Below are 13,871 nucleotides of genomic sequence, written 5' to 3'. Positions count from 1 at the left end.
TTGAGAGCCCAGAGACTGCATTCCACTCTCTGCAGGCCAGCCGGCCAGTGGCCTTGCTGCTGTCAGAGATGGAAAGTCTGCGCAGGGAGAAAGGGGTTGAGGGCCCCCCTCAAGAGCATGAGGTGGCTGTGTCACCCTCGACAATGTGCAGGCCCTGAAAAGCTCTGCCCCATGGCGTAAATTGGAAGATCAACATTTGCAATCGATGAATCCTTCTCCAGTCTCACTGTTTAGAACAGTGTCAGGCACCCGGCATGTTCTTTGAGAAGAGACTTTCTCCTTTACCCTCTGGCCTAATTTCCTAAAGCCACCTCTTACTATCAAGCAACTTAACTCTGTGTGTGATTTCAGCTTACTTGTGTGATTGTCCTTTTCCTACCTTTCCAGCCTCATACTCTGCTGCTCTCTATGGATTCTGTGACCCAGCGGCACTGGCCTTCTTTCTGTTCCTTAAATAAATTGCATTGAAAAAAACACAAGGACCCATTTTCACTTTCTTCCCTCAAACATGGTTCTTATTTGCCAAAGAATGAAATATTTGGGACTCTGAAATTTTAAGTAACTCATTGAGCTCCCTCTGATAAGACAAACCACTCACTTGGCACTCTGGGTCTTTTCTGGAGAAGTGAGGGGCTCCCCCAAGAACCAAGCGTAGTATCTTTTTTTAAAAATTAGAATCTCGGGGACAGCTAGGTGTGCAGTGGATAAAGCACCAGCCCTGGAGTCAGGAGGACCTGAGTTCAAATCCGGCCTCAGACACTTGATACTTACTAGCTGTGTGACTCTGGGCAAGTCACTTAGCCCCAATTGCCTCACCAAAAAAAATTACAAACACACACACACACACACACACACACACACACACAAATTAGAATCTCCCACTCACATGGGCCTCAGAGGTTGTCTGGGCCAACCTATCCCTGAAGTAACATGCCAGTCTTGAATTTATATGACATGTTAAACATTTCTGAGCACCTTCCCCCACAACCCTGTAAGGTAGGCATGGTGGGTATTATTTTCAATTTACAGATGAAGAAACAGGCTCAAATGATGTAATTTGTCCAGTGCTGTGATTACAGGGGGAGCTGGGACTAGAACTCAATTTCCTGATTCCTAGTCCCCAAGGTCCTCTTTCCCTTATGATAATAATAATAATAATAATGAAAATAACATATGTCTATATGTGTGTGTGTATATGTATATATGGAGAGATACAGACACAGAGACAGACATGCAGGGACAAAGAGACAGACACACACGGAGATACCCCCAAGTGAGGGGCACCTCCAAGGTGGTAAAATGGAGGTAATGACAGCACCTGCCTTCCAGGGTTATTGTGAAGATCAAATGAAATAATAATGGTAAAGCACTTCACCACAGTGCTTGGCACATAATAGGTTCTCTGTGTGTCCATGGATGTGTATATATGTGTGTGCGTGTGTGCATATGTGTATATTTGTGTGCATGTGTGTATGTGTATATATGTGTATATTTGCATGTATATATGTATAAATATATGTGTGTATATGTATATACAGAGAGAGACCAATTTTGTGTATTTTTATCTATTTAAAAATTTATTTTGAGGTCCATAGGCTCTACTGAACTGCCAAAGACATTCATCTCACTCACACACACCACACACACACACACACACACACACACACACAGGTTAAGACTCCCTGTTAGTGAAATCCATAGAGGGAGATTGACTGTGACAGTGATGAAAACCCAAATTACTGAAATTGGTTAAAGGGGTATTTTTCTTTAACACACCACTAGCTGCTGCTCCTAATACATATTTTTACATTAATCTCTCCAGAGACCTAGAGGAGAGATTTGTGTGTAGGATATTTCTCCTAATTGCCACTCGTCTAAGTCCCTCTCAAAATAGGGAACAGAAGTAGTGATAGTGGTAGTGGTAGTACCTGGGGGGGCACTGAGCAGTTAAGTGACTTAATCATGGCCAGTACTTGTCTGAGTATTTATTGACTTGAACCCAAATTCTGACTCTAAGCCTAGTCCTCTACTTACTGGGCCACACTGTCTCTCTGTTGCCTTTCTCACATGTCGCCTGAAATATGGAAAGAATTGGTTCATGATCAGGCTCTGTGATTATCATCTGATGGTTTCCCTTTCCTAAATTCACTCTAATCAGGGAAGACTCAGTCCCTTGTTGCATCTTACTCAGGCCGTTGCCTTTCTGGAGTGTTCATTATGTGCAGACTAGGTATAAAGAGGTGGGGGAAAAAACATCAAAGAGGACCTTTTTGAGTTGCTCTGGCTACAAGCTCCTCAAAGATATTGGAAGGGACCTTAGAATCCATCTTCTAGTCCAATGACCTCATTTTACAGATGAGCAAACAGAGGCCCAAAGGGATTAAGAGACTTGCCCAAGGTCACACAGAAAGTAGATGGCAGAGAGGATTTGAACCCAGGTTACCTGGCCCCAAATCCAGTGTGCTTTCTGTTGTAGCATCCTGTTTTTTCTCCTTAGGACCTTGCCAGTGGACTTTTGCCTTTACCTTTTCATCGTTTTCTAAATCTTTCCTGATCATTGAATGCCAAGTCAAGGCTTTAAGCCTTTTGACCTACTTCTAGCTTCTTAGTTTCAGAAATCTCCTGCATCCAATACCTAAGTACCTATCTCCTTTCCAGTGCTATTGTCATCCCATCTGGAGCCTGGCTCTAGAACCTACTTCTTTCTTTCCCTTCTTATTCTCACTGCTATACACTATAGACCAGAATCGTGCATTTTCTAGGATTCATTGATAATGTGAAAGAGTATGTGTGTGAATGTGTATGTGTATGTGTGTGTGTGTGTGTGTGTGTGCATGTGTGTGTTCATCAAAGTAAGATAATTGGGGAGAGGTGGTGCAATAGATAGAGAGCTGGGATTGGAGTCAGGAAGACCTGGGTCCGGGGGCAGCTAGGTGGCACAGTGGATAGAGCACTGGCCCTTGAGTCAGGAGGACCTGAGTTCAAGTCCGACCTTAGACACTTGACACTTACTAGCTGTGTGACCCTGGGCTAGTCACTTAACCCCAATTGCCTCACCAAAACAAACAAACAAACAAACAAAAACCAACCAAAAAAAAAACAACCCCAGAAAGACCTGGGTTCGACTCCAGACTCAGATACTTACTAGCTGTGTGGGCAAGTAATTTAATCCCAGTTGCCTATTAAAAAAAAGATTCTTATCCTTTTGTTCAAGTTGAGCAGAAAAACAAAGGAGACTATCAGTGGAGGGCACCTAGGGTGCAGAGAGGAAAGGTGGTTCAATGTTCAGAACACTCTGTTGCTTTTGAAGTCAGACCTGGATTCAAATCTTCCTTCTGTCACTTAATACTGATATGACATGGCCTCTCTGAATTTCAGTTTCCTCAACTGTAGGGGATTGGATTCAATGACCTTTAAGACCTTGTCTAGCTTTAAATCTGTGATCTTGTGTGCATGACCTGGATGTTTGCTAGCAGCAAAGCAGGTAGACTTTAGTTGGCTGAACATTTTCCTCCATCTGCTGTGTGAGGATAAATACAGCATTTGCTTATGCCCTGGGAAAGTGGGGGGTATTGTCCATTGGGCTGTCTCTTTTTCATATTCTCTTTGTGGATGGATGAATTATCCTGTGTGATATTTTCCCTGTTTGTCTTGTCTCCTGTAGTAGATTCTTAGTTCTTTGAAGATGGGATCTGCCTTATTCATCTTTCTACCCCCTCCTTTGGAGACAAAGGATCTTGGTTCAAATTCTGGCTCTGATACTGCTTGTGTGAAGTTGGGCAAGTAACTGGCCCTCTCTGGGCCTCAGTTTCCTTATCTGTAAAATGAGGGTTTTTCATCAAAATGACCTCTCAGGTCCTTTCCAGGTCTAAGTCTATGATCATTTGCTTCCAACCCTTTATACAAATACAGTAGATGCCTTACAAAGGCTTGTTAGGGGACAGCTAGGTGGCTCAGTGTGGATAGAACACCTGCCCTGGAGTCAGGTTGACTTGAGTTCAAATCCATCCTCAGACACTTAATACCTGTATGACCCTGGGCAAGTCACCTAACCCCCATTGCCAAAAACAAACAAAATCTAAAACCCTCAAACCAAAAAAACAACCAAATACTTGTTGAATGAATGATAGGCAGATGCTATCCCTGAAGTGTCTAATAATGAAATATGCATACTCAGCACGCTCAAAATGTTGACTATTTCTTAACTACTTGAATGAAATGAATAAAAAAGCATTAATTAAGCTTTACTATTTACTATGTGCCAAGCACTATGTCGATGGCTGGGGTTAGAAACACAAAAAAAGAAAAGTTAGCTTTGACCTTAAGGAGGTTATAGTCAAACAAAGGAGACAGTACACAAAGGTGTAGTGGATGGAGAGTCGATTTAGTCCTGAAAGTTACAGGGATAGTAAGTGGAGTCAGGCCACTTAGATTAGATAGATTGACATACCACATCTGGGAACAATGGCAGAAGTGATGATGTTGATGGTGCCAAAACTGGAGGAAGGAAGGAAGGAAAAGATGTCAGACACTGTACTAAGTACTTTACAAACACTGCCTCATTTGATCCTCACAACAACCTTGCGAATTAGGGGCTATTTTATTTTATTTTATTTTTTTGAAGGGCAATGAGGGTTAAATGACTTGCCCAGGGTCACACAGCTAGTGTCAAGTGTCTGAGGCTGGATTTGAACTCAGGTCCTCCTGAATCCACTGTGCCACCTAGCTGCCCCATTAGGTGCTATTTTAAATCCCCATTTTACAGTTGAGTAAAACTGAGGCAAGCAAGTCAAATCACTTGCCAAGGGTCACACAGCTAGTAAATGTCTGAGAACAGATTTGAACTTGGGTCTTCCAGGGTCAGTCGCTATCCACTTACTAAGCATCTGGGGAGTTGATAAAGTTGTGGAAAAGGGAATAAAATTAAGCATGGTTTAATTCCCTCCCCCATACAAACACAGGCATGCATGTGAATGTGTGTACGCTCGTGCGCGCCCGCGCGCGCGCGCGCGCACACACACACACACACACACACACACACACACACCAGTCTAACTGGGCCATTCCCTATACAATACACTACATCCCATATCCTCCCTCCTTGCCTTTATCCAGGCAGTCCCCTATACCAGGAATGTACTCCCTTTTGATTCCTATCTCTTATGGGCCCTACCTTCCCTCAAGCTTCAGCTCAAGTGCCGTCTCCTATAAAAGAGCTTTTTTTTTTTAAATTCTCTGAGTTGTTAGTGCGCTCCCAAACCTCATCATTTTGTGGATGGCTTATCTTTATCTGTGAGCATGTGTCCTTCCCCCCCTGCTCCTTGAAGGCAAATTCTGTCTCACTCTACTATTTCTGCCCACATTCTTCTTGACTGACAGGTGGATTCCTGATGAGAGCCCCAGTGGCCGTAACAGGTGCATTCAAGGCAACAATCTTCTGTTCTTAATGGACTGTTAACATGGGACTTGGGGTGGGAAGATCTGGGTTCTAGTCCTAACCCCTCCCATTAACTTGCTGTGCAGCTTCAGACAAATTGCTTTCTCATTCTGGGGCCCGGTTTCCCCAAATATAAAATGAGGGGGTTGAACTTGATGATCTCAGAGACCCTCTCTGGTTCTATGCTTTTAAAAAGGGTTGGGCACGAGGGGTAGGGAGGTTGAACCCAACCAAGGAGCCCGTGCAACAGGAAATCAGAGCCAGATTCCCCCCCCCTGCCTCCTGGGGCTACTCTGGGCCCAGACACAGGGGACTCCAGATGCATAGTGAAGGCCTTGCTGGATTCGGGGTGTGCCTCCTTCAGTATTTTATGACATTCGATACGTGTTGGGGCCTGTCCCCTCTTCACTGGGAGAGCTCAGCTCTGAGCAGTGGTTCAGAGCTGAAGGTGGCCCCTAGAGATACTCTGGGGGTCATTTGGGAAGGGTCAGAGTCTGGAGGCCTCCTCCCCCTTCAGCCTCCCCAGCAGAGGGAAAGGCAGCCGTGTGGTTGGGAGGCCGTGGAGGGGCTGGAGAGAGTCACTTGGCGGCTGAGCCTCTTGGAAGCATTTCTGGCAGTTGTTTCTCGGGCAGGGGCTCTCAGAGGCAGCTCTCCCCACCCAGCCTGGGAGGAGGGGAAGTGGAGGGCAGACAGCTGTGTTCACTGGTCCGAATGCAGCACAACATCTGGGCTCTCGGTACAGCCAGACCAGTGTCGAAGGGCTCTGAGTGGGGAAGTGTCTGACCAGTCCCCCAAGCCTGGATCCCCAATGGAAGGTAGGAAGCTGTCTGCAGTTCACAGTCTGAATCTGAGGGAGCAGTGACATATGGGGGGATGTGGTCGGGGTGAGGGATAAATGTGTCGGGAAGATGATGAAGGATGTGGAGATGGACTCTGGGAAATACAAGGGAGTAGAAAAAAATGGCTTGTAGGATGATGGATATGAAGGTAGAATTGTTCTATGGGCGCAATATAGAGGGGTAGGGAAGGGCTGTCTGGTTTTTGAATTTGTAGATATGCTTTCCTTGTCTAGAAACACTAGACAATGTGCACTTGTGGGCGACAGTATATAGTGGCAGGGGTAAGATAGGAGCAGATGCTAGAATGGAGCATGGGGTGGGGTGGGCAACGTGAGGGCCCAACTAGGCAGGGCATGCCAGCATGGGATCATTACGATGGGGGTAAATTAAAGGGTCCCTGGGAAGGGTGGCAGGCAGTGAAGTGTCAGCTAACGCTCATGGCAATGAGGTTCCTCAACCTCACCACTGCCATCAAAGCCTTGGCCCTCCCCATGGCTTGAGGGCCTCACTTAGAGCTTCTGTATGTCTAGTAAGGCAGTAGAACCCAAAGGTTAGTTCAGATAAACTTGGGGGGAGTAGAGGTATTCCTACTTTGCTTCCCCCCTGTGGCTTAGGGGCTTATCCCGGGAGCCACTTGAGGAACTAGAATAGGGCTGGGTGAAGGTGGGTACCCCCAGAGAGAAGGGTACAGGCCCCCTACCACACTTGGGCCCTTGGACGCTGACTTTCAAGCCTTCGATGGAGAGTAAACTCTTGAGGCCCGTTTGCGAAGGGGGCTGGGGTGTCTCTATGCAGAGTCACTGAGAACAGGGAGAAATATGTACTATTCAGGGCTATTTCTGATGCCCTGGGAGCGTCCCAGGGCCTGTGTGTCTGTGTATGAGTATGTGTGTTTTCCTTTTCTATTTTCTCACAGCTGTTTTCTCTCACTGTGTTCTTGGGTCTGGCAGCAAACAGCCCCAGCTGACTGAAATGTCTCTGGGGCTCAAGCAAACTTGATTCATCTGGTGTGAGGTTATGGGAGTGAGGAGGGGGCCTGTCTTGGGGGAGGGGACCAGAGGTATGCCCTTTGGGGCTCAGAAACTGACCCACTTGGTCACTGCTCTCCCCTCCCCTCCTCCCTTCCCTTCTCTCTTTTCCTCTCCTCTCCTCTCCTTTCCTTCCTTTCTCTTTGTGCTCCACTCTCCCTTCCTAAGGTCGCCCTCACCTTTCAGCGGGCTGGCTTCTCCACTCCACAGCCACTTGGAGGAGTGAGATTAGATGGAACCTTTGCTGGGTGGAGAATCGGGAATATCCCTAACACCAGTGATGCTGTCTGTTGTCTGAGGCTGCTCATCAGCTCCTGGGAAAATATAAACACTGTGGGAGGAAATCCAAATATTGCCCTGATGGAAAGAGACTTCCGATTCTTCATCCGTAGGGAAATAGAGTTACTAGGGCACAGAGTTATTGGGAGATGGAAGCCTGAGTCATCCTGAGCTTAAGGGTAGAACAGCAAGGGCGAATATATGCATAGCTTTGGGGAAACGTGTTCTACCTACAACCTCGATTTTCACCCCTTTGATCTTCAGCCCCTTACTCTCCCCTCCTCAATCTCTTTCTCCTCTCGCATTTCCATCTTCTCTCTCTCCCTACCTCCAGCTGCATCCTTTTCCCTCTCCCACCACCCTCTCTGTTCCAGTTTTGGCTATGATTCCAACCCAGCTCAGTCTCCTGATCCCCAGCCTGCTGCTGGGACACATTGTACCACACTTGGGGACAGAGCTTTAGAGCTGAAAGGCATCTGGGGGGGCATCTAGTCCACCTCCTCATTCTACCCATAAGGAAACAGCAACTCCAGAGGTTATGACTTGTCTAAAGTCACATAAGTAAATAGTTGGGGAAGAATTTGGACCCAAGTTCCCTGAATCAAAGGCCTTTTTTTTTTTAAACTATGTCAATCTGCCTCCTTTGGGGTCAGAATGTCATCCTGGCTGTTTAGATATGCAAATGAATAGTACCCCTAACAATGGCCTGATCAGACTGAAAGGCTTCCCCGTGGCCTAGCAGATGAAAAGAAACTTGGTTCTCCAGTGGGAGGCAGAAGGCTTTGAGTTAATTCCAAAGTTCCACCCGCACTCATCAGATTGACAAAGGTGACCAAAAAGGGAAATAGCAGATATTGCAGAGACTGCAGGAAAATAGATACATTTATGCACAGGTAGGGGAGCTGGGAATTGTCCTAGCTGTTCTGGGTTAGACATTCCTATAGAAGTTGGGAAACCAGGTTAGACCAGCACCCCAGAATCCATGACCTGTCAGGCATGCATTTGGGCCTGAACCAGCAATAATACAGAGGGAAACCACAAGAGAACTTGCTGCCTCCATGATGGAAGAAACTTAGAGAAAGCTAAGCTGGACCAGGAGTCAGAAGCAGGGTGGAGCTAAGTTGTAAGAAGTTGTAAGCTTCTTGTATGGCCAAGCATAGACAAACCTGGACCAAAGAGAGGCTGGATCCAAGTGACTGAGCAGACACATTCCAGACCAAGGACACTCCAAGCAGCTCTAGCTAATGTGGGGCAAATGGGGCTAGACCTCCGGGTACCAACATGACGGAGGAAGGGTAGGGAACTTTTTTTTAAAAGAATTCCTAGTTCTGTCTCTGTCTCTAAGACTTACTTTCTCAGCTGGACAAAGCTAACTCTTCGGCCACTCTTTATATCTCAAGTTGCCAGTATCTATATCATTTAGAAAACGATATACATATTTATCGGGCAGCTAGGTGGCACAGCAGATAGAGTGCCAGGCCTAGAGTCAGGAAGATTCATCTTCCTGAGTTCAAATCTGGCCTGACACTTACTAGGTGTATGACCCTGGGCAAGTCACTCAACTCTGTTTGACTCAGTTTCTTCATCTGTAAAATGAGCTGGAGAAGGAAATAACATACCACTCTAGCATCTTTCCCCCAAAAAACTCCAAATGAAGTCATGAAGAGTTGGACATGACTGAAAATGACTGAACAACGACAGATATTTTTCAAAACATGCCTCATTTGATCATAGATTTAGAGCTAGAGGGTACCTCAGAAAGTCTAGTTCCTCACCCTAGCCCCAGTTTGGAAGAAATGAGGAAACTGAGGTTCTCATGAGGAAATTGAGGTTAATGATTTGTCCGAGATCACACAGGTAATAAACAGGTGGCAGAACCTTGTGTTCTTTCTACTGACTCACTTATAGATCCTCTTGCTGAATGTTAAGTAGTTTTGGTTGTAGTGAAAACCATGATCAAGACCCTACTATTGGCCTTGAGTGAGCACTTCCATGAATCCATTATATAGGTGGTTCCTCCAGTGAAGAAGATCAAGACTCTTTCCAGACTTCTTGTCAGTGTAACTCAGTGTATGGAGCATTAGACTCGGAATTGACCTGAGTTTAAATTCTGGGTCAGTCCTTTTACTGCCTGAATGACACTCCAAAAGTCACTTCACTTTTTCTGGATTTGTTTTCTCTTTAAAATCAGAAGGCTGGACTGGATTATCACTAAGGTTCCCTCCTGCTCTAGGAACTTATTATCCTATTAGAGGTGGGGTGATGCCCGAGGTAGAATATCAGAGAAAAAAAGGAAAGGTCTATTTATCTATATGTTCTTCCAGATTCAGTACTGGTCCAGAATCCCTTCTTATTCTGGGGAGAGAAAGGAGGGAAGGAGGAAGCCAGTGGGTGAAGGGAATAGCACACAGCTGCCTGTCTGGGAAGGTACCAAAACAAAACCCAAAGTCTGTATAAAATCAGAGGAGTGACTAACCTTTTAATGTCCTCCAGTTCTTTACTCCCACACTGTCCAGGGTGTTGGAAGCTTATAGGATCATAGGAATTTAAGTGAGAAGGGAGTATAAGGATTGTCTCATCCAACTCCCTGATGTTAATGATAAGGAAACTGACAGAAAGAGCACTGGTTCTGAATTCAGAAGTCCAGGGTCCTAACTCCACACTTCCCACTTGTGCCCTTGGGGAAGTTATGTTGCCTCACTTGGCCTCAGTTTCTTCATCTGTCAGAAGAAGGATGTTGGACTCGATGGCAGGCTGTGGGTCCCTTCCAGCTCTGGATCTGTGATCCCACAGTCCAAAAAGGCATAGGAATGCCCTCTTCAATTTGAACCCAGCTCAACTGACTCTAGAGATGATGTTCTTGTACCCTACATCTTGCTGATTCTTAGGCGATGCCTCTGAACAAACAGACGTTGCTCAGTATGTAGTAGGTACTTAAAACATTTTGTTGATTGATTGACAAGGTCCCTCTGAGTCTGTTGTCGACCCGGGCTTCAATGTCTTATTTAAACAGTAAATATGAAATTAGCAAGAGACTGTGTCATGTAAGAAAAGGAGGAGTGAATTTGAAGTCACAGGACCTACTTCAGTTCTGAGCTCTTCCACTTACTACCTGTGCAATCCTAGGCAAGTTATGTAATTTCTCTATATCTTCTATCCTCCACAATGGTGCAGGGGGAAGAGCTGAATGCAAATCTTGGCTCTGATACTTATTACCCATGTCATTTTGGACCAGATGGTTTCAGAGATCCATTCTAGCTTTAAATCTATGATCTTATAATCTAAAATTAGTGAGCTGTTTCCCCAAAGCCAGTGTCCACCCAACATCTGATTGATGGATATGGTGAACTGGCCTCTTGGTGGGGAAGGAATAATTCTTCAGTAGCACTTCCTATTTTATTTTATTTATTTTAAAATTTTAATAGTTTTTTTTAAAACAGAGATATGAGCTGTCTTCCATTCCACTCCACTCCCCTCCAACTAAGAAAACAAGGAAGATAAAATCTCATGCTACAAAGACATATACTCAAGCAAAACAGATTTCCTTATTGTTCGTTCCCCCACACCCCCAAAAAAGTATCAATCTTAATACTAGTCCCATCACTTCTCTATCTGAAGAAGCACTGGACTGATTTTGGTTATTGTGTTGAGCAGAGTTCCTAGGAATGTTAAAGTTGTTTGTCTTGAAAATAGTATTATTATCGTATAAATTGTTCTCTTGATTCTGCACTTCACTTTGCTTCAGTTCATATAAGTCTTTCCAGGTTTCTCTGAAGCCATCCCCTCCCTTCATTTCTAATAGCACAATAGTATTCTATCATAATCATAAACTTGTACAACCATTCCCCAAGTAATGCTTACACCTTTAGTTTCCAATTCTTTGTCACCACAAAGAGCTGCTACAAATATTTTTGTTCAAATGGGACCTTTTTCTTTGATCTTTTAGGGCATAGGAATGCTAGTATTATTGCTGGGTCAGAGGGTATGAACAGTTTAATAGTTTTTGGGGCATAGTTCCAAATTGCTTTCCAGAATGAATGGATCAGTTCATAGTTCATTAGTTATTTTAATTTCCATTTCTCTAATTATTAGTGGTTTAGAGCATTTTTTTCATATGGCTATTAATATCTTGGATTTCTTCCTCTGAAAACTTCCTGTTCATATCTTTTGACTATTTGTAAGTTGAGAAATGGTTTTTATTCTTATTAATTTGAATTCATTAATTCAAATCATCCTATATAAGAAATTTTCTGCCAAGATTCAAACCCCGCCCCCCCCCAATTTACCTGCTTCTCTCTAAAATTTAGCTGCACTGATTTTGGTTTCATGTGTTCAGAATTTTCCATTTTACCTTCTGTGACAGTCTCTATCTCTTATTTGGTCATGAAATCTTTCCCTATCCATAGATCTGACAGGTAATTTCTTTCTTGTTCCTCTAATTTGTTTGTGGTGTTACCTTTTATGTCTAAATCATATACTGATTTGAAGCATATCTTGAGATGTTGGCTACTACCTAGTTTATGCCAGATTACCTTCAGGTTTTCCCAACAGTTTTTATCAGATAGTGAGTTCTTACTCCAATAGCTGGGATCTTGGGTTAATCAAACACTGATCTATTATTCTTGCTTGTTGCCCTAGGATGAGTGCAGAAGACATCAGGACTATAACATATCTCTATTAGGTTTGTGTACCTAATCTGTTCCACTGATCAACTACTTTATTTCTTAACCAATACCAAATGGATTTGATAATCACCGCTTTGTTGTGCAGTTTGATATTTTGTATGGGTAGGCTCCCTTCCTTCCCATTTTTTTCATTAATTCCCTTTAAGTTCTTAACCATTTTTTCCTCCAGGTGATCTTTTTTCCTAGCTCTGCAAAGTGATGTTTTGGTAGTTTGTTTGGTATGGCACTGAATAAGTAAATTATTTTAGGTAGCATGCATTTTTATTCTATTGGCTCAGCCTACTCATGAGCAATTACTATTACTCAGTTATTCAGATCTGTCTTTATTTGTGTGAAGAATTGTTTTGTATTTGTGTTCATGTAGTTAGTTCCTGAGTGTGCTTTGACAGGTAGACTCCCAAGTATTTTACACTATCTGTAGTTAAAGTGAACTTTTTTCTATTTCTTTCTCTTGGATTTTGTTGGTAACATACACAAATGATGACTTATGTGACTTGAATGTATATTCTGCAATTCTGCTGAAGTTGTTAATTGTTTCAAATAGTATTTTTAGTTGACTCCTCTCCAGAGTTTTCTGACACTGCCCATTTCATAAACTACAGCTGACATGAATTGTCACTCTCTTACTCTCCAGCTTGATTATCCTCTTTTGTCCCTCAGTACTAAACCCTGGTTTTTACCTCCCCCTTCTCTTAGTGGTCCTTGGATGAGGGCTACCTAATCAACTAGGAAAAGAAAGTGCTGCTTCTCAGTCTTCTTGGGGGCCAGACCAAAAGCCTCTCATGATTCCCAAGATGCTATTTTTAGAAATAAGGAAAAGGGGAGAGAAGACATTTAGGACAAAGAAATTTTATATAACCTAAAAAGTTGAACAGGATTATGAGGAAAGCAGAGCCCTGACATGCAGGAGTAAGGATACCTGGACTCTAGCTCCAGATCTGCCACGTTAGTTGTATGACTTTAGATAAGTCACGTAATCTATTAGACCTTTTGTTTATACATCTGTAAAATGGACATAGTGGGAATAACCATAGTGCCATGGAAGGAATATTGAATTTACAATGAGAAGACTTGGATTTGAATTGTGGGTCTGCTACTTTACCTGTGTGACTTTTGTGCTACTTATTGTTTTGGGACCTCAGTTTCTTCATCTCTAAATGAGTGGATTAAACCTCTAAGCTTCCTTTCAACTCTGAACTCTTCTCCTATCCATAGATCTGAAAGGCAATTCCTTTACTTTTCTCTCATTTGCTTATGATGTTACTCTTTATTTCTAAATCATAAACACTAGCTGTGTGACTCTGGGCAAGTCGCTTAAACCTGTTTGCCTTAGTTTCCTCTTCTAAAAAATGAGCTGGAGAAGGAAATGGCAAATCACTTCAGCATCTTTGTCAAGAAAATCCCAAATGGGGCCACAAAGAGCTGGACGCAACTGAAATGACCAAACAACAACTTATATAGGGTTGGAGTTCAGGAGAGAAAAGAAGGATCCAGAAAGCTTCTGCATAGGGGTGATAGGCAAACCCATGAGAGCTGAGGAGATCATAAGAGAGCATATAAGGGTCCTTGGCGATCTCTGGGCAGAATGGGATCCCTCCAGGGA

At 43.7% G+C, this 13,871-nt stretch overlaps 1 protein-coding gene across 1 annotated transcript in view; it reads left to right on the top strand.

Annotated features, from left to right (window-relative positions):
- LOC122744570 (rho GTPase-activating protein 7-like) overlaps positions 1–13,871 on the top strand; it is a 119,749-nt gene that overhangs the window by 1,180 nt on the left and 104,698 nt on the right. The gene's annotated exons all lie outside the window — the stretch shown is intronic.

Source organism: Dromiciops gliroides, chromosome 2 (genome assembly GCF_019393635.1).
Source record: "Dromiciops gliroides isolate mDroGli1 chromosome 2, mDroGli1.pri, whole genome shotgun sequence".
Lineage (NCBI taxonomy): Eukaryota > Metazoa > Chordata > Mammalia > Microbiotheria > Microbiotheriidae > Dromiciops > Dromiciops gliroides.
This window is presented reverse-complemented; position numbering and strand designations above follow the sequence as displayed.